This window comes from Lutra lutra, chromosome 14 (genome assembly GCF_902655055.1).
Source record: "Lutra lutra chromosome 14, mLutLut1.2, whole genome shotgun sequence".
NCBI classification, from domain to species: Eukaryota; Metazoa; Chordata; class Mammalia; order Carnivora; family Mustelidae; genus Lutra; species Lutra lutra.
The window spans coordinates 84,916,767-84,942,530 of NC_062291.1; the positions used below are offsets into that span (position 1 = coordinate 84,916,767).

At 47.0% G+C, this 25,764-nt stretch overlaps 1 long non-coding RNA gene across 7 annotated transcripts in view; it reads left to right on the forward strand.

Annotated features, from left to right (window-relative positions):
* LOC125085205 (uncharacterized) overlaps positions 1-25,764 on the forward strand; it is a 47,040-nt gene that overhangs the window by 16,340 nt on the left and 4,936 nt on the right. For 4 of the 7 annotated variants that reach the window (XR_007122811.1, XR_007122806.1, XR_007122808.1 and 1 more), the window contains 4 exons: positions 5,987-6,198; positions 6,997-7,360; positions 10,460-10,572; positions 20,152-21,811. This is a non-coding gene — a long non-coding RNA (uncharacterized LOC125085205). Of the gene's footprint in view, positions 1-5,986; positions 6,199-6,996; positions 7,361-10,459; positions 10,573-20,148; positions 21,812-25,764 lie in introns of those variants that run through there. The other 3 variants (XR_007122807.1, XR_007122810.1, XR_007122812.1) reach the window with 3 other exon arrangements.

The following is a 25,764-nucleotide window of genomic DNA, read 5'->3' on the forward strand; positions in this document are numbered from 1 at the left end:
GAACTTGCCATCGCAAGGGGCTCAGCCTTCATCCCTTGCTTTGGGCAGAGAGTCAAAGGCAGGCAGAGTAGCAGAAGAGCTTTAGAGTACAAAGAGGACGGCTTCAGGTGGGCCTGCCTGGCGGCTGGCCGTTGGCCGGGGGAAGCTGGAGGCAGCCCACCAGAGGCAGAGCTTGGGGAAGATATTCAGCTTTCTCTGGTGGGTCCCGATTTGGATGCAGGAACAAAGATGAAGGAAACTGGCCGTATTGTCCACATCCAGACTGCCATAGGCAATGGCAGTGCACCCTGTAGTTTGGCTTCTTATGTTGGACACTAGAGAGCTTGTGGATCATCGTTCTCTTTTTGTAAATGGTCTGGCTGTTGTCTATTTATGCATTTGGTCTTCCAAGACTAATCACCCATAACTTCCCCACAGAAGTTCAGGGGCCATGAGGACCCAGGAGGGCCCCCTACCCCCACAACAGAAGACAGAGCAAACACGAGCTGCCTGAAGTTCAGTGATGATGAGGGCATAGACTGTTCAAATGCCTTGTATTAGTCAGCTCAGCTGCTATAACAAATACCACAGACTGGGAGGTTCACCAACAGAAAGGTACTGTCTCAACAGTCTGGAGGCCAGAAGTCCCAGATCAAGATGGCACCCAGGTTGGTTCCCTCTGGAGCTGCGAGGAGAATCTGTTCCAGCCCCCACCCCTCCTGGCTTCTGGTGGCCTCAGACATTTCCCGGTGGTCCTCTCCCTGTCTTTTTATATCATCTTCATTCTATGTGTGTCTATCTCTGTCCAGTTTTCCCCTTTTTATAAGGATGCCAGTCATATTGGATTAAAGCACACCCCAATGACCCTGTTCTCACTTGTTCAGCTGCAAAGACCCAATTCCCAAATGAGATCTCCTTCACAGGGGCAGGAGGATGGGACTTCAGCATCTTTTGGGGGAACAATATTCAACCCATAGCACACCTGAAGGAAGTTGTGTCTAGTCAGAGCCTGGCAGTTTTAAAAATGTCAGTTCTAGTGCCTAATTACTATTATAAAATACATTTTGTGGGTACCTGGGTGTCTCAGGTAAGTGTCTGACTCTTATTTTGACTCAGGTCATGATCTCAAGGTCCCAAGATCAAGCCCGGTGTCAGGCTCCATGCTGGACGTGGAGCCTATGTAAGATTCTCTCTCTCCCTCTGTCCCTCCCCTGACCCTCTCCCTAAAAAATAAAATAAAATAAAATAAAATAAAATAGACTTTGTATCTACAAAAGATATTCCGTTCTAAAAGCAGCAGACTTCATCAGAACTATCTGAAACTTTTCACCAATAAGAGCCAGGTGGAGATTATCCCTCTTGCCATGTAGACCAATTTTTGCATAACTGTGTGAAATGGTCGAGTCATAATTGTGACTCTCTGAGGACAGTTGAGGTAGGTGGTCACAGAGACGCTGGTCCATGGGGTCTTCACAATGTTTGTGAAGAGCGATGCACTCTCATCCTTATTCCCATGTCAGAAAACTGGTCTTTGTACCTGAGTAAGATACGACCCTGGATTTAAACCTATCCCATGAATCCCACCCAAGAAATGGTGAAACCTGCCTTGCCAGTTGGATTTTAGAGGAGATTTTCCAAAAAAAGCAGAGACCAGAGGAAGGAGCTGCCTTTTGTCAGAGTTCTCTATCGGGGATCCTGGGAAGGAAGGCATAGATCCTTCCAGGCAATGGGAGTCCAGGCACAGATCCCAGGCCAGTTAAAACTGTCCTCAACCACCTCCTTCCTATGAAGGTATGTGCATACAAATGCATGTATGCAAGTATGAAGTCACACATGCGTGCACGCACGCGCACACACACACACACACACACACACACACGGGACATCTGTACTGCTTTAAGAGAAGCAACAAAAAGTTCTAGGCAGGCCACCATGCACCCTTCTTCCAGGGTCCTGAGCCTCTCTTGACAGTGTTTTGTCATCACAGTTGAGAGATGTCTCCTTGTCCCACCTTGGGGGTCTTGTCATTAGAGTCAGTGGGGCAGGGCCGTGTTCCTAATTCTTTCCATTGGGCTTAGAGACAATCTCTTCTGTGACCTCTAATGACCTCACAAATGGGCAGTGGCTTCCTGTGGCCAATGTCCCTTGTGGATGGTGACATTCGTTTTGGCTGTGCTAATAAACAGACCCTGACCGCTTAGAGACCGTTTTCTTTTCTGCCATGAACCATCAGCTAAGGAAGTTTGGCTCTCCTCAGAAAATGTCTGCTGGCTGATACCAACAAGCTACCTTCTGACATCTGGAGGTTAATGCCCTTGGTCCCTGGCTGGCCTGGGCCCCTCTACTTTGGAGCAGGGTCCAGTGTGCCCATTGCTGGGGGCTACGGGAGCTCGGGCACCTGTGTCTCACTATTCTCTGATGGGAACCAGGTCACATAACCTCGGCCTAGAATTATTGATGACATGCTTTTTAAAAGAAAAATAGGCTGAAGGCATCTCTTTCTTCCCTCCGAGGAGCTCAGATGTCCCCAAAGTAAAAAGCTTGACTACTTCTTCCTTCCCAGTTGTGATGAAAATAGGGATTAGTGGGATGTTAGAGGCAAAACCTCATCTATGAAGTTATAAATGAATAATTCTAATTTCTTTCTGAGTTGTGAGAAATCAGTTTGTTTTACATAGAAATGCAATACGTTCTTGATCTCTATGTATGCGATTAGAATTTCTCCCTCTACTTGGTATTTGTTTCATTATGGAATGACATTTTGAGCTTATATTTTCAGATGCACTTCACCTCATGCATTTCAATGCCTATTTCCCCCAAATCTCTGTTTCAGTAGAACACAGGATGCCTATCTTTTTTTTTTTCATATTAGCTTTAGGATGTGGGAAAGTAGGTGGAGATGCTTTCTTTAAGATTCTGACTCTCATTGGAGTGGACACCCAACCTTCTCATGAATGTATTTGGAGGAATGTGCCAATTTTTAAGATAAATGATGATTGCTTAGCGCTGCTAAGAAAAATGGAATTGCCACGCCGGCCTCAGCATCACTACATAGATGAAGCTCATAGAGTCGCAGGGCGCTGATGTTGAAAATACCCACTCTTGAAGGGCGATCAAGGTTATGAGTTCAAAACAAATGCAGATTTCAGAAGGGAGCAGAAGTCCTGGCTTAGGGAGAAGCGTCAGTCTGCTCTACAATTGGAAGACAGGAGTCCAAGACAACAATGTGAGCAAGCTGGTCCTCCAGAGCATCACGACCTGGGGATTGAGGCGGGAGGACCCACAGGCGGACTGGCCCCAGCTCAGGGCATTAGGGATGCGGCAACAAACAACTCCAGCTCTGATCAAAATATCCATCCTTTCATGGGCAGGAAGTTTGGGAGCAAAGTGATCCTAATTGCAGCATAGGTGTGTTTTTCTTTTTTAAATGTACGAGGCCGTTGGGGGTTGCTGGAGCGCCATCTTGTTTTTTTTTGCCTGGAGCCTGCAGAAATGACATCTGTGGGTGGTAGGCGTGGGGGGGGGGGAGGACACGGAGGCCTTTGGAGACACTGAAAAGCCTGGAAATGCTGGCACAGGGGTGGTGGTGGCTGGTCAGAGGGGCCCAGTTAGGTGGATGAATTTTGCATAGAAAGCATCATAATCCACCTCTCCATTGTCCAGAGGTAGATTATCCAATTTGTGGCTTCCCCAAATCTATTTCTTCTCCCATTGCACACTTTGGCCACTGCCCTGTTCATTAGCACCTGGGCTAGCGGCATGGGGAATTGGGAGAAGGAAGCTGATTTATATTTCAGGAGCCTCCTTGGCTCAGGGGGCAAAAGCACTGTGCTAATGAAGCTGAGGTCAAAGGTAGGAGCCCCAGCTGGGCCAGTTATCCGGGCCGCGGTGCGCTAGCCTCAGAATAGAGCCCCAGCCCAGCCCCCTGGTCTGCCTTGCATTTCTGCTAGTTGAGAATGGTGGGGAGGCGTCGGCATAAATGCATTTGGGCCATCCTGGGGGCAGGGGGTTTGGTGGGGCAGCTTGGGGTGGTGGGGTGTGATTTGTTGAAATCATGTATTCTCAATCACCGCAGACGATTTGGGCTCTGTGGTCAGTAGACCTTCCTAAAGAGTTTCAATATTTAATAAGCTGTGTGCTGCATGTGTCGAGCAGGACAGCCGGATTGCTTCCTCTCTTTGCCATTAACTCATTCCAGAATGACCCTGCCCTTTGCAGTGGGATGGATGCGATTGCATTCAGGGAGATAGAGTCCACATTTTTATACTTATGCATCTTTTTATTAAGAAGAATGTATTTATTAAGCAGTTCCCATGCGGCAGGCATTCTGCACGAATCACAGCCTCATAAGAGAAAATTAGTGAATTCCTCCGAGCAGCTCCATCGGCAACCTTTCTGGCATTTTAAATAGGGTAGGTCTCATCAGAAAAATAAAGGTTCTGTTGATAATCATGGGGTTGCCACGAACCCAAGGAAGACCCAATATTTCTGAGTTTGGGCGATAGAGAAATGCTTGGCAGTTGGAGGCCAAGTTTACACAAGTTGTATCAAAGCCCTGTGGCCAAGACTCTGACGGCCAGGTGGTGTTTGCACACACGGAAAGATTTGGCAGGAAACTGCGTGAGCCAGGTTGAATGCAGTCAAGTACCTGGGTGTTTAAAAAATCATCAGTAGCTTTTTGACCCGAACCTGTCTTGTGTGGAGAGATACTTTTAAGGTGAGCCGTTCCCTGAAAATGTTTGTTTTTTTTGTTTGTTTGTTTGTTTTTGTTTTTTCCCAGTTGGATGATACTACGATTATGTCTTACTTGTTCCACCTGCAAGTAAAGCAGCTGTGTTTCTTCCTGCACGGCCACAAACACAACTGGTCTAGAACCTGTAGGGATAACAGGTATTCACAGGACGTCCAAGGGTGGAGCAGGCCTGGCTTAATGATATGCAAAGGTCTTAAGGGTCTGTCTGTTCTTTAAGATCCTAGACATCATGACTTGGGCATTCCATAGTCAGGTGCGAAGCCCAGCTGAGCCGAGAGATGTGGTGTCTCAGGCAGTTTTACTGACTCAGTTGGGCCGGGTGGGAATGAACCTGCGGTCTGGACCCGTTGGCCGAGGTAGGGAAGGAAGAGCAGGGAGCGCTCAGACCATGGGCTACGCTGTCCGAGACTGAGGAGGAGCTGTGCGAGGAAGGGAAGTGTGTGGGCCACACCCACAGTAGAAGTGTTGAGCCCACAGGACGGCACGCTCTGGGAATCTTTCCTCACACAGCTTCTAAGGCTTCGCTGGCTGGCAGCTTCCCCCAGCTCCAATATAGACAGCCGCTTTGGTGCTGGTGCGGGGAGCAGCTCCGGTCTGGGTCAGTGACCTCAAACCTTGACTGAGGAGGGGGGTGCCGGCCACCTCGAAAGCTGACCAAGGAGAAGCGTCCAGGAGTCCTGTCCTTAGCAAGCACATGTCTTCATAGAGGGGCCCTGCAGCCCCACAGGCTGAAGGGTGCTCCATTTTCCTTCCAGAAAACCCAGGAAGTAACTGGGGACCAAGCAATGAACACACACACACACACACACACACACACACACACACACTCCGCTCTACTCCTTCCCCCTCTGTGAACTTTGGATCACAGATCAAGCCCGCAGCAATCCAAGGGCAGGAGGAGGGACAGAGATGCGCCTTTCTTCGGGAATGTTTATAGTTCAAAGGCTCACAAAGGAACACGCTACACAGGCTACGTTGAGAAAGGGAAGGGGGAACGGGTCATTTTTTCCTCCTGAAGGGGGAAAATGCAACCAAACCTCCGACAGGATTTTCATTTTTCTTCCATAGACATTTTGTTTTTTTCATGAATTTTTTCCTCCAGGGAGGTAGCAAGAGTGGGCAAAGGGAGATGTGTGGGGAAATGGCCTTGCTGAGATTAAACCAATCTCTGTCGCCGTGTGTCCATCTGCCCGTCCATCTGTGAATAACCTGTAATTATTAATAATATGAGTGATGTCATGAACATTCTGGCAGGAACGCGGAGCCCCAGAGACCACTCTGGAACCAGTGAGCGCAGGACAAAGCCGGGAATGATCAGCCGTGTTTGCACTGGAGCTGTGGATAAATCTGGCATGCTGGCGCGCGCCCTCTCGGTGGTAGGACCCGAGCATATTGGATTTTCTCATAAACTTCCAATGAGATCAGATTGGCGGCATCTCAAAGGAATACCTCTTATATAAAAAAAGGTTGAGTACATAATCCAGCAAAAAATGTCATTAAAAGGACACACGGTGTGAGTGGGACAACCTTAAATTTACTAAGATGGAGTGTTTTAAGACAACACAGGAGAGAGGCACCCAAGAAGATGACAAAGGTCGGGGAGGGGATATTAGGTCCCTCCCAGGCACCCCCTTTCTGTTTCCTATTAAGATACTCATGAAATCATCCAGGGGGTAGAAAGAGAAAGAAAGAAAAATGTTTCTCAATTAGAGCATCCCCCGAAGAAGCGAGAATTCCAGAATATTCCAGAAAGACTTTGTAGGATGTTCCACACCACTGGCTGAGCCGAAGACTTGGCACAACCCTCCAGGCTGTGGCTTGGGAAGTCTTTGACCAGGGCAGCTGTGCCCTCGGGGGCTCCAGGGTAGGGGCGTGGCAAACGACCAGCCACCAGCTGGGTAGGACCCTTTGGTCATGGGTAGGACACAACCAGACCCCGTGTGGCTTCCACGTGGGGCTCTAACCCTTTCAGCAGGGCTATGCAAAACAGGGGCTCTTCCTAGTGCTATTCACTGATGGCATCCCAGCTCCTAGGATAGGAACACTATAGTAGGTGCTCCAGAAAAACTTACTCAATGCATTACTGCAACAGTCATCTGTCACAGGTGCTTGAGTACACATCTGCCTCTGGCCCAAGTGTCCAGCCCCATCTCTGGAGGCTGCTGGCCAGGGACTGGGGGGTTGGTGTGCTGGAATTGGGGAAATAAATGCTCTACTTCCAGGTGATATGAACATTACACATGATACTTTTGTCTTTTTGTCAGGCCATAGAATTTCCTGGAACTGTTTCTTTAAAAGTCTCACCTTACTGTACCATGAAGGCTGTCCTTGGCAGTTCACCACGTTGTTAACTGAGCAACGGGAGATTTCACGGCAGCCTCCCAGGCAATCCACTCTCTTACGTATTGGAAAAAACAGCTGATCTCATTGCAAAACTTCCCTGATTTCAAGAAAAAGGAGAAAAACAAAACAAAACATTAAAAGTACAAAGGCTAATCTCACTCTGGAATGGATCTCCCATGAGAAACTGAAGATTTTGGCGAAGGGCTTTGATCCCCTCTCAGGAAGAGAGAAGAGGATATCCTAGCTCTGACACAACAACGGAACATGCCGAATTCTGCCTGTCAGGTAAGAGTGTTCTTGGGAATGTGGAGTTCGGCTTGATGCTGTTAAACAGCAGACATTCCAAAAATAGACGCCTAATGGAGATGACAATGAGAATGTCACAAAAAGAACACTAGAAGCGAGACTGGCCAGCTTTTAGGAGGCAGCTTCTGTTTGCTGGGTACTTGGATGTGATGGTTATAGCAACCCCACAAGGTAAATGTCAAATTGCCATGACTTTCTCGATGAGAGAACGGGTATTTAGAGAGATTAAGTACATTGCCAGTGTCACAAAGCGAGGGCGTGGCAGCCCTGGGGCTGCACCCGGGTTATTCTAAAATCTGACACTGGGGATGCTGTCTCTAGACTGACCACTGAATTCACGGAGAGGAACACCTCAGAAAAAAAGAGACACGGGGAGTGGGGCTCTCCGGTCCTTGGAGAGCTGGAAGAATAGAACTTGTTTTCAGGAGGACCGGTTAGGGCTTAGAAAAACAGACTCAGAAAAATAGAGTAAAGCCTGGGTAACTACTAAGAAAAGAAAAGAAAGCCAATATTGGAAGAGTGATGACCTGGGTAGTTTGGTTAGAAAGCACCATCAGGGGGCGCCTGGGTGGCTCAGTGGGTTAAAGCCTCTGCCTTCGGCTCAGGTCATGATCCTGGGGTCCTGGGATCGAGCCCCACATCGGGCTCTCCCCTTAGCGGGGAGCCTGCTTCCTCCTCTCTCTCTGTCTCTCTGCCTACTTGTGATCTCTGTCTGTCAAATAAATAAATAAAATCTTGAAAAACAAAACAAAACCAAACCCACCATCAGGGCTGTGGGACTGGCTCTGAGGCCCGAATCTGCGTCTGCAGGTCTCAGCCCTCCTGCTCCATGCAGGACACTGCCTTCTCTGCCAGAGAAGTTCTCCTGGGGCTCCCCCTGCCCTCTGAGCCCCATGTGCCTGGGTGTCAGGCCTGAGCTCATAGTCTAACCTCAAAGCCCACCCCCAGGGAAGGGTGCGGCACCACCTGCCACAGCGGCCAGGGTGGAGGAGGGGAGCCTGGGAACAGCTTGCCTGCACCAGGCCTGTCCCTACCGGAAGGACTATGTTTCTTTGGATGTTTAAGCCGGCTGAATTTGGCTGCTGGTCTACCAAGAAAACGTCCTCACTGACTCCTTTCTCTGTCTGCAGCCCTTGGCTTATCCCATGGCCTGTCATCGTGTTTGAAATGCAAATTTGATCACCATACTACTCCACTTCCAATGTGATCCAACCCCCTAGCCAGGCCCATGTTCCCCCATGCTCAGGGATTCTGGCTAGACCAAACCTTGTTTGCTGAGGTTTCAAACCTCTGAGCTTTTGCAAACGTTCCGTCTTCTTGGAAAACCCGCTCTAGGCTCACCCCACTCTCTCACATGCACCAGGTGAACCCATTTATATGTCCAAAGATCATGATGCTTCCTGCTGAGTCTCCCTGTAATCTCACTGGAGTTCGTTGGGTCTCCCGCTGGTCCCCTCCCTGCACCACCCCCGCATGCCTCAACCCTCGTCTGTGATGGTTGCAGGGGTCAAATTCCACGATGTCTCCCTGTCCCACTCTGCTAGACCCCGAGCTTCTTGAAAGAAAGAGGGGCCATGTTTGTTCCCCTTGGCATCAGTAACAAGACAAATTAAGACACTCTTAATTTGCCAGGAAAAAAATAAAAGGATTTTTCTAAGCTCCTTGACAGAAAAATGGAATTCCCTTCAGAGGAAGTAAAAATCAAACTTCAAGCTTCTACCGGCAACAAAGCAGGAAGAGAGTGCAATAAAAGTTTGGTGATTCTTAAAGAAGGGTGGACGCTGGGGCGCCTGGATGGCTCTGGGCGAAGCCTCTGCCTTTGGCTCAGGTCATGATCTCAGGGTCCTGGGACTGAGCTCCCTTCTCAGCTGGGGGCCTGCTTCTCCCTCTCCTGGTGCAGCTCCCCTTGCTCCTGCTCGTTCTCTCCTGCTCTCTCAAATCAATAAAGAAAATCTTTAAAAAAGAGAGAGAGAGAGAGAGAAAATGATGGAAGCTAGAGGAGTTGGCTAGGGCAGCCATGACAGAATGGTGGCATAATGGTGGAAATTTATTCTGTGGCAGTTCTGGAGGCTGGGAGTCCAAGATCAAGGTGTCCATGGGCTTGGTTTCTCCTGTGGCCTGCTGAGGGCTTTCCCTCTGTGCACACACTTTCCTGTTGTCCGTGTGTCCATACTTTCTCTCCTTATGAGGACACCAGTCAAACTGGATCAGGGCCCACTGTGTCCAAATACAGAAACACATTGAGGTGCCAGGATGAGGGCTTCAAAAGACGAATTCTGGGGACACAGTTCGGTCCATAACATAAATCAGCCTACCAGTCTCACAAGGGAACAACAGAAAGAACCTGAAAGACCTTGCCCTTTCCAGAGCTTGCCTTTCCAGAACATGCCTTTTCTTCTGAGCTCACGGGAAGGCTTTTATGTACCTGAAATAAAGAATTCTTGACTTAAAGTATAATTTTGAGAAAACACCTTTGCAGACCAGTGAAACTAACTTCCGATTTAAAAGAGGAACATATCGATGGGGGACGTGCAGTTGTGGATAGAGAAGAATAGGTAGGAACACGAGGGGTTGGTGGGGTTATCCAGATCTGTAACCTGCTGTTGATGTCTGGACCAATGGAAGAGAACTCAATGACCTCTACTTCCTTCTTTCTCTCCCCTCCCATCCTCTGCATTAGTCCATTGTTGGTCCTGCTTTGAAATATCGCCAGGCTCCACCCCATGGCCCAACCTCACTGGCTTTGCCAACTCCCCTCTCCCTGCTCCAGCCCTACCACTTCCTTGTTGATCCTTAACAAGCCACATGTGCCCCAGGGCCTTTGCCCTGGCCACTCCTTCTGCCTGACTCTCTCCATGCCAGTTCTCTGCATGGCTTATTCCCTTTCTCCATTACAGTCTTAGTTCAAATGCAGGCTTGACCCGCTGGCTTTCGAAATAGCTATAGCAGAAAGGGGTCCTCTGCTTCTGCTTTGCCTTTCTCCATGGTACTCCCGGCGATTTGCTATCTTCTGTAGAGTCTATCTTCCTCTGCTAGAATTTCAGGTCTCAGACCAGGACTTTTGTTCTGCAAGAGCAGGTGCACGCAAAGAAGGTGGAGAACACTGCCCCTCGTCCCCCGTCAGAGAAGTCAGAAGGACCACGTGTGGGTGTGATGCTGACAAGTCCGACAGAAGTTAAGTGGTTGAAAACGTATGTATGACATCTGAAGAAAGCAATAGTGTCAAGAATGGAACGTTGTTACCTTTCAAATAATTTTTACATGTTCGATCCTGAGAGAGTGTAGTCAATGCATCAGAAACCATCAGTGATGAAGCATCTCTAAATGATGATAGCAACCAATTTCACGATGATACAGTGACCCCAAGTTCAAAATCACCTACCAAAGAAGTCATGTCTCCAGTTGATGACAAACTAAACTGTACAAGATGTTGCTTTCTAGACATCCATTGACACAAAGAGGGAGGATTAAAAATGGGAGGAAAACAGATAAGGCACACTTAATTTAAAACATTAGATAAAAGGTTAGTTGATTTTGATAAAAATATGATGATTAATGAATATATGACATTAATTAAGCTTTTTGTATAGGGTCAAATAATATAGCACCCAGGCATTTTAAATAAGATCTGTTAAAAAGTAGCAATGGGGATGGTTGGATAATATTTTAAAAACCCGCAATTATAAGGAGAGACATTAATTCACTAGTAGCAGGAAACACAAATAAAATGAGGGCAGGGAAATGTTGTTAGTATATTAAAAAAAAAAAAAAAAAGGCAAACAAGCATATGCAAGACTCTCTTGCCGAAGCAGAAATTACTCATCTCTGTGAAAGATTTTTTGGAACAAGGGAGGCTATAAATAAAAACGATAAAATCTTCCAATTAAAATATTATCCTTTGATTCAAATACAAAAGCACATGGACACTAAACAAAGCCCCGAAGAAAATCTAAATGAACTTCAAAGAACATAAGGTTTCAGAGGCTCCATTCCTTAGGAGGCAAAAAAAAAAAAACAAACCCAGAAATTATAGAAATATGAAATGCATCCAAGAGCTAGTGCTTTGAAAATAAGGGCAAGACCAGTAGCACTTACACATCACTGGCAAATCTGAAAGGAAGAACAGAAAGTCCGTATAAACCAAATTAGAAATGAGAGGGAGAATACATGATAATAATGGCTTTTAGGGGCTTCTCTGCTCATCTCTCTCTTTCCAGGTTTGCAGCAGTGGTCCCTGCATATGGGGGGCAAGGAACTGGGCAGGGGTGAGAGTTGCGGGGCAGGAGCTCTAGGCTTTGCTCAGCTCAACATCGTGGGATCATTTCCCTGTTGGATGCCATCTGGCTTTGGGTCTGGAGGCTCACGTCCAGACAAGCCTTTTTGGGGTCAATCCCAGCCCTGGTGGCAGAAGGAGAGGGAGGTGTGTGTTGGGATGAGTCTGTCTTTCCCTGCTTCATGTGGGGCTGTTCAGATTGCTGAGTTCAGAGAAGGGAATGTTCCATGTGTCTTTGTGTGTCCCTCATCTTCTACCATGGAGTGGGAGGATAACCCTCCAATTAGCCTACAATCTTTTCTTAAAATTTATGAAGGATCAGTTCTAGTTTTTATGCTTTAGAGCCCTGTCTTAGCACAAGCACCATAACAAAATGCCGCAGACGTGGGGGAGGGGGCTCAACAGCAGACATGCATCACTCACAGTTCTGCCTAGAAGGTCAAGAGCAGAGTGCTGGCATTTTCAGTGTCTGGTGAGAGACCTCCTTCTGGCCTGTGGACAGCCACCCTCACATGGAATCCTCACAGGGATGGGAGCTCCGACAAGCTCTCTGGGGTCTCCTCTTATTAGGGCCCATCATGACCCCCTCATGAAAGTTTCATCCTCATGATCCCGTCATGAAGTTTCCAACCCCATGACCTCACCCAAACCAGCTACCTCCCAAAGACCCCACCCCAAAATGCCATTCCACTGGGGGTGAGGGCTTCAACATGTGAATTTGGGGTTCAGAGAGATACAATATGGTAGAGAGCAAGTATGTTCTGCCAGTTTGGCTTCCAAAGATGTGCTAAACGTATTCTTCAATATAGCACAGCAGTTCAAACTAATTTGAAAAGACATAAAAAATGAGAAATAAGTATTGAAAATAAAAAAAAATAAATCCAAAAGAGATATTTATAGATGGAGGGGATATTTCATTAGAGAAGCCAATGTAATCATATTTTAAAAGTAATAGAAGTAAGGAACTTGTTACATATCAACCACCAGAAAACTGAATGAATCCCTCCTTGGATGGGACCCCTCCCCTTCCTCTCCCCCTCTTCTCCCCCTCCCCAGAAAGTCACCCTGATCTGAGGCAGTGGGAAGGCTCTTTAGGGATGCACCAAATGCCTGGATGTAGGATCGCAGAGAACCTGCAGGGCAGCTTTGGGCCAAGATAGGATTAAATGTATGTGATGGGCTCTGGAGCAAGAGGGGTGGGAGGTGGGGAGTTGCCCCTTTGGAGCACCAGCTGTTCTTTTGGGCAGTTCTCAGACTAAGTTGAAAATCACCTTGGAAAAATACCCATTGAATTTTGATCGGAATGGCATTAAAAGTATAGATTGCTCTAGGCAGTATAGACATTTTAACAATGTTTATTCTTCCGATCCAAGAGCATGGAATGGTCTTCCATCTTCTTGTATCTTCTTCAACTTCTTTCATGAGTGTTCTGTAGTTCCTTGAGTACAGATCCTTTACCTCTTTGGTTAGGTTTGTTCCCAGGTATCTTATGGTTCTTGGTGCTATAGTAAATGGAATTGAATCTCTAATTTCCCTTTCTGTATTTTCATTGTTAGTGTATAAGAAAGCCACTGATTTCTGTACATTGATTTTGTATCCTGCCACGTTACTGAATTGCTGTATGAGTTCTAGTAATTTGGGGGTGGAGTCTTTTGGTTTTTCCATATAAAGAATCACGTCATCTGTGAAGAGAGAGAGTTTGACTTCTTCATTGCCAATTTGGATACCTTTTATTTCTCTGATTGCTGTTTGTTTGTTGTTGTTGTCTGATTTCTGTTGCTAGGACTTCTAATACTATGTTGAACAAGAGTGGTGAGACTGGGCATCCTTGTTGTGTTCCTGATCTCAACGGGAAGGCTGCAAGCTTTTTCCCATTGAGGATGATATTTGCTGTGGGTCTTTCATAGATAGATTTGATGAAGTTCAGGAATGTTCCCTCTATCCCTATACTTTGAAGCATTTTAATCAGGAACGGATCCTGGATTTTGTCAAATGCTTTTTCTGCATTAATTGAGAGGCCCATGTGGTTCTTCTCTCTTCTCATATTAATTTGTTCTATCACATTGATTGATTTGCGAATGTTGAACCATCCGTGTAGCCCAGGAATGAATTCCACCTGGTCATGGTGGATAATCTTTTTAATGTGTTGTTGGATCCTGTTTGCTAGGATCTTGTTGAGAATCTTAGCATCCATATTCATCAGTGATATTGGTCTGAAATTCTCCTTTTTGGGTGGGTCTTTGCCTGGTTTTGGGATCAGGGTAATGCTGGCTTCATAGAAAGAGTCTGGAAGTTTTCCTTCTGCTTCAATTTTTTGAAACAGCTTCAGGAGAATAGGTGTTATTTCTTCTTTGAAAGTTTGGTAGAATTCCCCAGGGAATCTATCAGGTCCTGGGCTCTTGTTTTTTGGGAGGTTTTTGATCACTGCTTCAATCTCCTTACTAGATATTGGTCTATTCAGGTTGTCAGTTTCTTCCTGGTTCAATTTTGGGAGTTTACAGTTTTCCAGGAATGCATCCATTTCATCTAGGTTGCTTAGCTTATTGGCATATAAAAGTTGATAACTTCTGATGATTGTTTCTACTTCAAAGAGCTGGAGCAAATAATCCAAAAATTTGTATGGAATCAGAAGAGACCCCGAATCGCTAAGGAAATGTTGAAAAACAAAAATAAAACTGGGGGCATCACGTTACTGATCTCAAGCTTTACTACAAAGCTGTGATCACCAAGACAGCATGGAACTGGCATAAAAACAGACACATAGACCAGTGGAACAGAGTAGAGAGCCCAGATATGGACCCTCAACTCTATGGTCAAATAATCTTCGACAAAACAGGAAAAAATATACAGTGGAAAAAAGACAGTCTCTTCAATAAATGGTGCTGGGAAAACTGTACAGCTGTATGTAGAAGAATGAAACTCGACCGTTCTCTTACACTGTACACAAAGATAAACTCAAAATGGATAAAAGACCTCAACGTGAGACAGGAATCCATCTGAATCCTAGAGGAGAACATAGGCAGTAACCTCTTCAATATCAGCCACAGCAACTTCTTTCAAGATATGTCTCCAAAGGCAAAGGAAACAAAAGCGAAAATAAACTTTTGGGACTTCATCAAGATCAAAAGCTTCTGCACAGCAAAAGAAACAGTCAACAAAACAAAGAGGCAGCCCACGGAATGGGAGAAGATATTTGCAAATGACAGTACAGACAAAAGGTTGATATCCAGGATCTATAAAGAACTCCTCAAACTCAACACACACAAAACAGATAATCATATCAAAAAATGGGCAGAAGATATGAACAGACACTTCTCTAATGAAGACATACAAATGGCTATCAGACACATGAAAAAATGTTCATCACCACTAGCCATCAGGGAGATTCAAATTAAAACCACATTGAGATATCACGTTACACCAGTTAGAATGGCCAAAATTAGCAAGACAGGAAACAACATGTGTTGGAGAGGATGTGGAGAAAGGGGAACCCTCTTACACTGTTGGTGGGAATGCAAGTTGGTGCAGCCACTTTGGAGAACAGTGTGGAGATTCCTCAAGAAATTAAAAATAGAGCTTCCCTATGACCCTGCAATTGCACTACTGGGTATTTACTCCAAAGATACAGATGTAGTGAAAAGAAGGGCCATCTGTACCCCAATGTTTATAGCAGCAATGGCCACGGTCACCAAACTGTGGAAAGAACCAAGATGCCCTTCAACGGATGAATGGATAAGGAAGATGTGGTCCATATACACTATGGAGTATGATGCCTCCATCAGAAAGGATGAATACCCAACTTTTGTAGCAACATGGACGGGACTGGAAGAGATTATGCTGAGTGAAATAAGTCAAGCAGAGAGAGTCAATTATCATATGGTTTCACTTATTTGTGGAGCATAACAAATAGCATGGAGGACAAGGGGAGATGGAGAGGAGAAGGGAGTTGGGGGAAATTGGAAGGGGAGGTGAACCATGAGAGACTATGGACTCTGAAAAACAATCTGAGGGGTTTGAAGGGAGGGGGGTTCAAGGTTGGGGGAACCAGGTGGTGGGTATTAGAGAGGGCACGGATTGCATGGAGCTTGGGAGGGAGTGAGACACTGGGAGTTGTAGGCTTCCCCTGGAGCTCCTTGCTGGTCCCATGGTGGCTGGAGAGCATGAGGCAGGTGCTGTGGTCCTGTGGGAGGTGCTGGGGCTCCTGCTGGGGCCCTCACGCCTGCTTCACAGACTAAGGCCTAGAGGGCCTGGGGAAACCCACCCCAGGCCCTGGGGAGTGCAGAGCTGTGCTTGGGCGGCTTGATGGGCCCCTGCAGACAGAGGGGGTGATGGTGTCAGGATGTGCATATATGCATGTGCAAGCATGTGTGGGTGAGTGTATAGAGTGTGTGCACTTGTGGGAGAATGCACGTGAGAGTGAGCGTGAGTCTGCTCGTGCATACGTGTGTGAATGCTGTGAGAATTTGAATGGGTGTGAGAATGTGTGAGACTGAGCATGTGAGTATGTGCATATGTGAAAGTGTATGAGTGTGTGTGAGAGTGTGTGTATGTGTGAGTGTGTACATGTATATGTGACTGTGAATGTGTGAGTGTATATGTGTGTATGTGACTATGAATGTGTGTGTGAGTGTGTGTGAGGGTTGTGTATATGCATGTGTGCTGTGTGAATGTGAGCTTTGTGTGTGTGACTGTGAGAATGTGTGCAATTAGGAATGTGTGTGTGTGAATGTGAGTATTGTGTGTAAGTGTATGTGTGAATGTGCATGTGAAAGTGTGAATGTGTGCAAGATGTGTGGGAATGTGTATATGTGAAAGTATGCAAATGTGTGCAAGATGTGTGAGTGTGTGGACATGTGGACATGTGTAAGTGTGTGTGCCACAAGTGGCCCGCTCGTCTTCAGTGCCAAAGTGGCAGGGATTGCTGGCATGGGAACATGGTGACAGTGGGTGGCCCAGCTCTCTCTTCAGGAGAGCAGACACCGACCTGGGTTCCCCTCCAGGCGCCCCGTAGAGCCCACAGGCCGGACTCCTGTCCTGTCTAGGGAAAGTGGCTCCTGGCCTCCCAGCTTCCAGTGGCTAGGAAATGGTCCCCTTTGACGGTGTGTGCCGGTGTTTGTCTTTGGCTCTCAGGACACAATTCACTATGCCGCGATGAAGAAATAATACTGAAAACTAGGTAAAACATGAAGGAGGGGCCAGAAGGCATTCTGGATGGCAGTTGTCCCCGACGCAAAGGCACGGGGCGCATCCTGGACGGGGACCGGGCTGAGTTCTGCCCACCTCCCCCGACCCCCACTGGCGCCTGTGACCGTGACCATGGCGCAGACCCGGGCGCTCTTCCCGGATGCTCGCGGGCAGTGGTGGCCCCGGTGCGCGGGCCGCAGCGGGCTTGTGTTTGGACGCCTCCACTCTGCCTCTCGGCTGACAGGGGTCCAGTCGATGGAAAGGGCAGGCCGATGGGATGCTCTGAGCCACCTTTTCCCCCTCCGCGCCCAGTTTTATGGAGAAATAATTGACACACGCGGAGGCACGGTTGGTACCTGGAGGAGGTGCGCCGCGCGGTTCCGGCCCCGCCGCCGGCTCTGCCCGAGCGCTCCACCTGCGCTGCTGCGACTTGCGGGTCTGGAGGCCTCGGACCCCTGCTGGTGGCGCCCCAGAGACCCGGGGATTCTCACCCTTCCCTCTGTGCCTCCTCCGCTCCAGTCTCGGCTGCGCAGGCCCCCAGTCCCATCCGTTTATGTCGGGGCTCCTGGTCCCTGGTGCACCCGCCTAAGGCTCGGGCTGCCACGTGACTTTGAACTCCCCACCTCGGGGCCCTGGTCGCCAGTTGACAGCTCACTTGACTGACCTCCTTTAAAGCCTCCCCCGTTTCTCACGCTCCTCATTTTTCTCCCGCCTCCCTTGTCTGCCATGGCATTTCCAGCAAGCCCCTCGCAAACCCTGTGTAATCGGAAAGGGAGCGAGGCCAGGAGAGGGCTGAGCAGACATGTAAGTGCTCTTTGGCTGACAAGGATCCCCAGAGGTGAAATAGGAGCGAGCACATGCACTGGGGGCATCCGAGCTCTGCGGGCAAACCTGCGAGTCGCAGTGCCACGTGGGCCCAACCCTGCCCGCCAGCCGCCCCCCAGCAGGTGGAGGTGTGAGTGTCGAGGGCCGCTGAACACTGGGAAGCGTCCTCATGCATCACAATTACAAAAACACCTGTGCTAAATACCTTGGTGCGGGTCGGGGATGTGAATTCACGGGGTGTTCAATTGCCTCCGAATTTCTCATTTCCACACTGACAACAAGCCGCAGGTGTGCACGGCGTGAGCCGGCAAGGCTGTGGTTCAGAGGTCTGTGCTGACAGATCGGCATCCAGGATGCATTTGTCCTCCCCAGCGCTGTGCGCCCCGTATATACGCCAGCATTTACGGAGGGCTGGGAGGCGATTTGTCACGTCACAGCTGCCTGTTGGCTCCTGGCATCCCGGGAAGGGAGGTGAGAGTGAGAAGGTGAAGTCATCGAGAGGCTGGAGCTTGGCGGCGCTCGGGGGGTGGCTGGTGCGGGCTGAGGCCTGGGCTGAAGGAAGACAGGGAGCCAGACCCTGTCCCGAAAGATGCTTCCGGTCAAGAGAATTGGCAGCCAAGGATAGATGGACCCGTGGCCATATTCCGCCGTGGACGGATCGGTACTGTGTGAAAGAATGTTGCAATCTTTATTAACATTAGATGTCAAGGGCGCTCACCAATTCAATATAGATTTCTGGCTTCTTTCCAAAAAACAAAACCTCCCAGGGGATCCGCATTGCCCTGTTTAAAGTGGGCATCGTCCCCGTTTGGAAGGTGCACACCGCCTTTGATGCCTTCTTGTGATTTGTCCCTCATGGGGCCCTGCAGGTGACTCGGTTGGGGGCAAACAGCTAAGAGGCTGTGCCTTCCACATAGGGGTACAGGCAGCGGCCCCATGAACGGCATCCTTCCGAGGCAGAGCCTGGGAAAGGGCTCAGGACGCGAGCTGGAGTGGAGATTACCCCTGAATTTGCACACCCGGATTCCGTGCAGATGTTTGTCCTTGAGTATATCCTAGTTCAGCAGTACAATTTTGGCTGTTCTCTGCAGGTAACATTATGGATTCATACTTAGATGCTTTCTAGTCGTTAGGATACAAAACCACTGGTGCTTTGGTTACCCCCTGCTGATGCTCCCCGGGGAGATTACTCCAGCACCCACAAGATCTTTTGCACCTGGGGCCAGTGTTCCTCATGGACCCAGGCCTCCGTGCTGTGACCAGGGTTCCTTCCAGGCCTCCGTCCTCACGGGACCTCTGTGGCGGGAGGAGAGGCATGGTGTGGATGTGGGTGGAACCGTATGGATGTTCCATTGCCAGATAAAACACAGGACACCAAGGTAAATTTGAACTTCAGAAAAATGAGTAATTTTTAGTATAAACATGTCAGTTTAAACAGGTCCCAAACATTGCATGGGACAAACCGAGACTAAAAATTGCTCATTGCTTATCTAAAGGGCTCAAATGGAACTGGGTATCCGATATTTTTGTTGTTTGCTCTTTTAAATCTGCCAACCTTATTTTTATTTCGAGGGACGATACCCAAGTTCTGGAGGCTTCTTTGCGTGCACTAATTTCTTGGGCTGCCGTCCAGCTTTGCACATCTGGATCAGGCATCAGGCATCCAAAAGAGGCTGTCGTGGGTGTCTAGGGGCCATCCCCCTCCTCTAATTGGCTGCCAGTGTTTCTTTCTGGGTGCCCGTGAGCTCAGGGCAGCTGCTCTGCCAGAAGTGGCTTCCCGAATAAACCAACAGTGCCCGTAACCAGTTCCCAGTTGGCCACTTCGCTACCAGTGGAGGTTCAATGGGGCCCCAGGAGCTGTGGTGCGTCAGGGCCCCCTTCTCTCATCTTGAGCATTCAAACATTTAACAAATCTGTGTTTATATCTTCCTAAGGGTATCAGGTACTGCGAAGGTAGACTACAATTTCAACCTGATAGACATTTATTGAGTACCTCCTGTATGTCAGGGGCCATGCTAAATGCGGCAGGCAGGCAGTGAGCAGCACATGAGGGGATGATGCTATGCTTGGAGGCTTCAAGCTCACCAGGAACATGCATGACACACAGACGGTTGCGGGGGCGGAGTGGTGGTGGCAGGACTGCAGCACTCCCATCAGGGGTCTTGACAGGAAAGATGTGTGATTGAGGCTTTAAGCAAACGCTTCAGAGGTCTGGCAGGAAGGGAGGCCAACCATCCCAGGCAGAGGGAATGATGGCAGCATGGATGTCCAGAGGCCAGAACCTTCTCTGACGGGCTGGCTTGGGGTGGGGCAGGGTGGCGTGAACCCCCAAACCTGAAGGGAAGAATGGCTCCCCGCTATGGGTGCCTCTCCTTCCTTTTCTCTCCTCTCTCCTGAAGGCGCGGTCTGGAGCAGATCATCTGATGAAAACTTCAGTTGACCCATGTACACTGACAGTTTCTTTGCCTCCTTTCTCTCCATCCAGCAGCAAGGGGAAGTTCCGCACCTGGTTCAAGCTCGCTTGCCTTGTACCCTCTGCTGCAGCCACCAAGATGGATGTCATCAGCCAAAACCCCTACAGTCATGCTATCCTGATGGGTGGTCTGCCTCTGAAGGCAGGACCACCAGTTCAAAGCATACTCAGCCGGGCAGTCAACGCACCTGCTCTCTCCTTGTGTTTTATTTTTCCCACTGGTCAGCAGGATCACTGCACACCCTCTTCTCCCGCACCAAGCCCCCTGCTACCAATATCCCAGGTCTAGATTTGAGTGGCTCGTTTTTGACATTTCAGGGTCCCCTGAAGGTTAGTGGATTCGCTCAAGTGTTCATGCCTCCTCTACGGGAGAGCCTGGACCCCAAGTTCCTGATAGGCTGTGCGCTTACCACTTGGTCTACACCCACAGCCCCCCAGCTGCACTGTGCGGAAGCCACGTGGGCACATCTGCCTAGAGCGCAGGGAGGGATAGGCTACAGGTGCTCAAGCAGATGGTCCCTGGGGACCTCTGGCTCCCCATCACCTTCGAGAATTGTCAGTGTGTTTGCCACTGGAGAAAAGGAGGAGGGGAAATTGACTAAAAGTGAAAGAGAGAGAGAGAGGGACAGACACCATGGAAGACAGGCAGAGCTTGGAGAGCTGCTGCCACAGCCAAGGAGTGCATGAGGTTGCTAGCAATCCCTAGAAGCCAGGAGACAGGAGGGGGACACTTTTTCCCTTTGAACCCCCAAAAGGAACCAACATTGCTGACACCTTGATTTTGGACTTCTGAGCTCCAGACCTGTGAGAGAATAATCTCCTCTTGTTTCAAGCCACCCATGTTGTGACCAACTGTTACGACAGACACAGAAAACCGAACACGATGATCAGAAGGGGGGGGGGGGGGGTTGGTAGCATGGAGCTCATTGGCTTGAAATAAATAGGCAGAAAATCTAATTCCTTAAAATTTTATTGTGTCTGGGGACAGTGGCTAATGAATTCTCTTGTTGACTCGTTGAATACATGTGTGAGGATTGATAACAAAATGGCGAAGGATTGTGGAGCGCAGGCGAAGGACAGGCTGGGAGGTCCCCCACGGCTGGGCCTGGCTGGCCTTACGGAGGCACGCATTTCTAAGGCTTCCAACTTCTGTGGTGATGAAGCTGGAGCACAAATATTTTGGAAATTTTGTGCCCAAATAATTTTTGCGAACTCTGTTTTGGGTGAAAGACAGAAATCTATCAAACGTGCACAGATTAACTTATCACAGAGCTAAATGGGCTGTCAGTGTGGGAGACGGTGGTTGGCCCAGTGAATTCAAATGCATGTAAATTTCCCTGGGGGCAAAGTTGAGGACGGCGGAGCTGTCAGACGGTGACATGTGGAAATACATTAACAGTGTTTAAAATATATTTGATGGGGCCGCCTCATATTTTGATAACATGCCCACCGACAAATGATTTGTGGGGATGGGAAATTCTGACCTCCTCATCTATTCCAGAGGAATCTTTGTAATGAGCCCCCAGGATGTTGGGTGCTTTAGTTCTAAAACAATTACCAATGCCAGCTTGCACTGGCGAAGGTCCCCTGTGTCACGGATGTGTGGAGCTGGGTTCTGATAGCCTGCTTGTCACCATCACTCTTGATTACAAGGAAAGTGATTAAAAACTTCAAAAGAACCAATTACATTGTGTTATACACCAGGGCTGCGGTTCCTCACCAAGAAACACACCAGATCCTTCACCACTGAACATTGCTTCGCGTTTTTAGTCTTGTGGATTTATTTGGAAAGGAGATGTCCTTGACTTATTGTAATTATTCTCAGTGTTTAAGGGAAAGGCATTCCTAAGAGCTGTACTGTGTCTATTTAAAGGGATGGGAACTCGTCTGTTTATGATGGGGATTGATTTTAGTAATTACAGGCATGCTGGATATCTCCTGAGTTTTCAAGGGAGGCCACAAAGATATGTGATACCTCACTGGTAAGTGTAGGTGCCGTATGACCTCCAGCTTCCTCATCAAGTCCCCCCATTCCTCCCTTCACGTGCCGGGCAGTCTTCGAAATTGGCACTCATAGGCCAGTCTTTCTTGACAAATAGCAGGTGTGATGTCGCCCCTTGGCCCACTATGACCTAGGAATAAATCCAGAAATATCCCCCCACGAAACAAACATAAAACGTAGTTTCTTTCTTGATATATCCTTTTAAAATCATGCATATTCAAGTCTGCATTGATTCAACAGGACAATGAAATAAGCCTTGGTCCGCATCTTGCCTGATGCGCGGACACCCAAGTCTAACACTACAGGATGAGAACTACGATGGAATGCACAGAATGCCCTGGAAGCATGGAGGAGTGGCCCCTAATAACCTGTAATAGGGCCGGGAGAGGGATCAGGGCAGGCTCCTGAAGGAAGGCAAGGAGTTGGCCCGGTAAAGAAGGGCAGGGAAGGGTAAGAATACTGAGACCCAGAAATTGTGTAAGTGTATGAGAGACTAACAGTCATTAAGCACATACTCTGTGCTGCTAGGTTGTGGGAATGAGTTTGGGTATTTGGAAAAAATCTAATCTCCTTCAAGAATGCCACTTGAAATAACAGTGTTGACTGATGAGTGAGTGGCCCACCATGAAGGCAGAACTAAAATACAGCCCTTTCCAGCAGTAGGTGTGAGACCACCGTGCTTCTCAATGTGACATCTGGGTCTGCATGGTTATTCTCTGTGGTGGGCTGTTGTGTGCCTTGTAGTGTAGCCATATTTCTGGTCTCCATACAAGATATGCCAGTGGAAACCTCCATCTCCTAAATTATGATAACCAAAAATGTGTGCAGACATTGCCAAGTGACCCTACTTGGGAACCGCAGCTGGAAGAAGAAACAGTCACAACACTCGTACCTCCCTTTGTCCACCATTCCATGTTCAACTAGGAGATTAGGCTGTAGTAATGGGGGCCTATATTTGAATGGCTCAGATAAGCAGGAGCATATGACTTTCTCATAGAATAGTCCAAATTGTTAGGAGCTGCAAAGTAGGTTGCCTGTACAGTTCCATGAGTTGTGCAGAGATCCAGGGGTTTCTGTCTTTTTACTTTAGCCTAAAGTGTGGCCCCTGGTTGAAGGCTCAACCCAGATCACCACCACCATATCCACCACCAGGCCTCAGGAAGGTAGAGAAGACAATGTGAAGAGCAAGAAATTTCCTTATAAAGTTGTCATCAGGGAAATCCATATCACATCTGTTTGCTTCTCAACAGGAAAAGCATAGCCATGTCACCATATCCAGATGCCAGTCTAGCAGGAGGATGCTGTGGGCAGCTAGGTTCCCATGTCCCCAGTGAAAATGCAAGAGGTTAGGAATTCTGAAAGCAGGAGATCCATGTGGATACTGGGGAGAGGGAAAATCCTCTACTACACTTTGTAGGTATTTGGATGGAAACTAGGGTAAAAGGGCACTGACATAGGTAATGGGGACTGGCAGTGGGTAAGATAAGGTGGTCCCTATCCATGTGAAACTTATGCTATAATAGGGAAGGGGGAAATGACAGGTAGGCAAAGAAATAAATATAGGCTGTGATATGTGCCTTGAAAGAAAGAAATAGAATAACTGGATGAGGGGGGTTGACTTAGACAGGGTGGGTAGTGAGGGCTTTGCTGTAGTGGTGACATGTGAAATGAATCCTGTAAGGTAAGAGGGGGCCAGCCTATGCAGAAGCAGTGTGTGTGTGTGTGTGTGTGAGAGAGAGAGAGAGAGAGAGAGAGAGCACATGTGTGCATGCATGCACAAAGGGATTTATTCTGAAAAATTGACTCATGTGATTAGAGAGACTGAGAAAAATCTCAGGATCCACAGCGAGCAAGCTGGGGTCTCAGGAGAGCCAAAGTGTAGCCTTTATTTCTCTCTGACAGTAAAAATTCCAAGTGTTGGCGAACTAAGCAATACACTTTTAAATTGCCAAAGTGCCAAAGGAAAGAAAATGACAATGGGAATTGGGGATTACTTTGGACAAAGCAAGAAGGAAAAATCTACATGTTAAATTTTGTGGGATGCATCTAAAGCTACAATTAGAAGGAAATTCATAGCCACAACTTCATATTCATTATTGACTGTGGTGATGGTTTCACAGGTATATATATATACCTATGTCAATACTTATTAAAAAGTAAATTCTAAAAATGTACGTTTTCATTATGTGTCAATGACATGTGAGCAAAGGTGTTTATAAAAGTTAGGCTGAGAATAACCAAATAAATCCAAATAAAATATAAGAAAAGTAACAAAGTAAGGAAAGGAAACTACTAAAATAGAAAAAAACAAAGAAAGAAAATAGAGATGTCTAATAAAAACCAATGCTGTTTCTTTGAAAAGAATAACAAAGTGTAGAAAATTCTGATGATTGAAATAAGTACAAATAAACAATATCCAGGAGAAGAAAGGGAGATATTATTAAGAAACTTCATAACAATACATTTGAAAACCTACATTAAAGAGTCAATCCCCTAGACACATGATGGCAATATTGAACTAAAATAAACAAGATATTTTAATAGATCCGTGGATATTAAATAATTTGAAATGTTTGTTTAAAAGAGATCTATGGTATCTGATTGGATGATTTTATAGGCAAATTATACCAAATATTCAACATTAGTTCACCAAGTCCAACAACAAAAATATCTACAATAACTTGAGTGTTTCCTAGGAATTTAAAAGAGTTTCTTTTAGTTTACATCTTTAGTTTGAAATCGAGCCCTTGTTTTGGAGTTACTCTCTTAACAATAAATGTTCACATCTAATTGTGCTACAGTTGGTTTTAGTGCTGGTCTTTTAAAAAGTGAGAAAAACCTTCTACACTTACCCACATATTTTCACCTTTGTTGTGTAGATACACATTTCCACCTGGTATAATCATCTTTCCTTAAGATGATTAAGAACATCCTTCTTCATTATTTTAGTGCAGGACTGTTAGTACCCCTTGCAGATTTAGTTTGCCTGGAGAATATGTATTTCATCTTTATTTCTGAAAACTTTTTTTTTTTTTTTGCAGTTCGTGTATTTCTAGGTTTACTGTTGTAAAGATGTTATTTCATTGTCTTCTGGCTTACATATGGACACTGGAAGTTATGATTTCTTTGTTCTTTTGCACATAATATGTTTTATATGGTACTTATGGATGTCATTACATCACTAGTGTTCATTTGATTATGATGTCCCTTAGTATTTTTTGTTTACTCTGCTTTGAGTTTCTTGACCTTCTTGGATTCCTGGATTTATACTTTACAAAAAAGTTGGGATTTTTTTCAGCTATTGTTTTGTCTAATATTTTCCATCTCCCTTGTCTTCACCTCCTGGATCTCCTATTGTATGTGTGTTAGACCACTTGGTATTGAATCATACATCATTGGAGCTGTTTATTTATTTTTTTCTAGTCATTTATTATCTCATTGCTCAGATTTCCTAGTATCTTACAGTTGTCTTCAATTTTCCTGATCTCTGATCATTGTTTTCGGTCTCATCTGCTATTAATTCAATCAGCGAATTTTTCAGTTTGGATATTGCATTTTTCATCTCTAAAAGTTTTATTGTATTCCTGCTCTTTCTCATTTTATGTATGTTGCTTATTTTTATATTT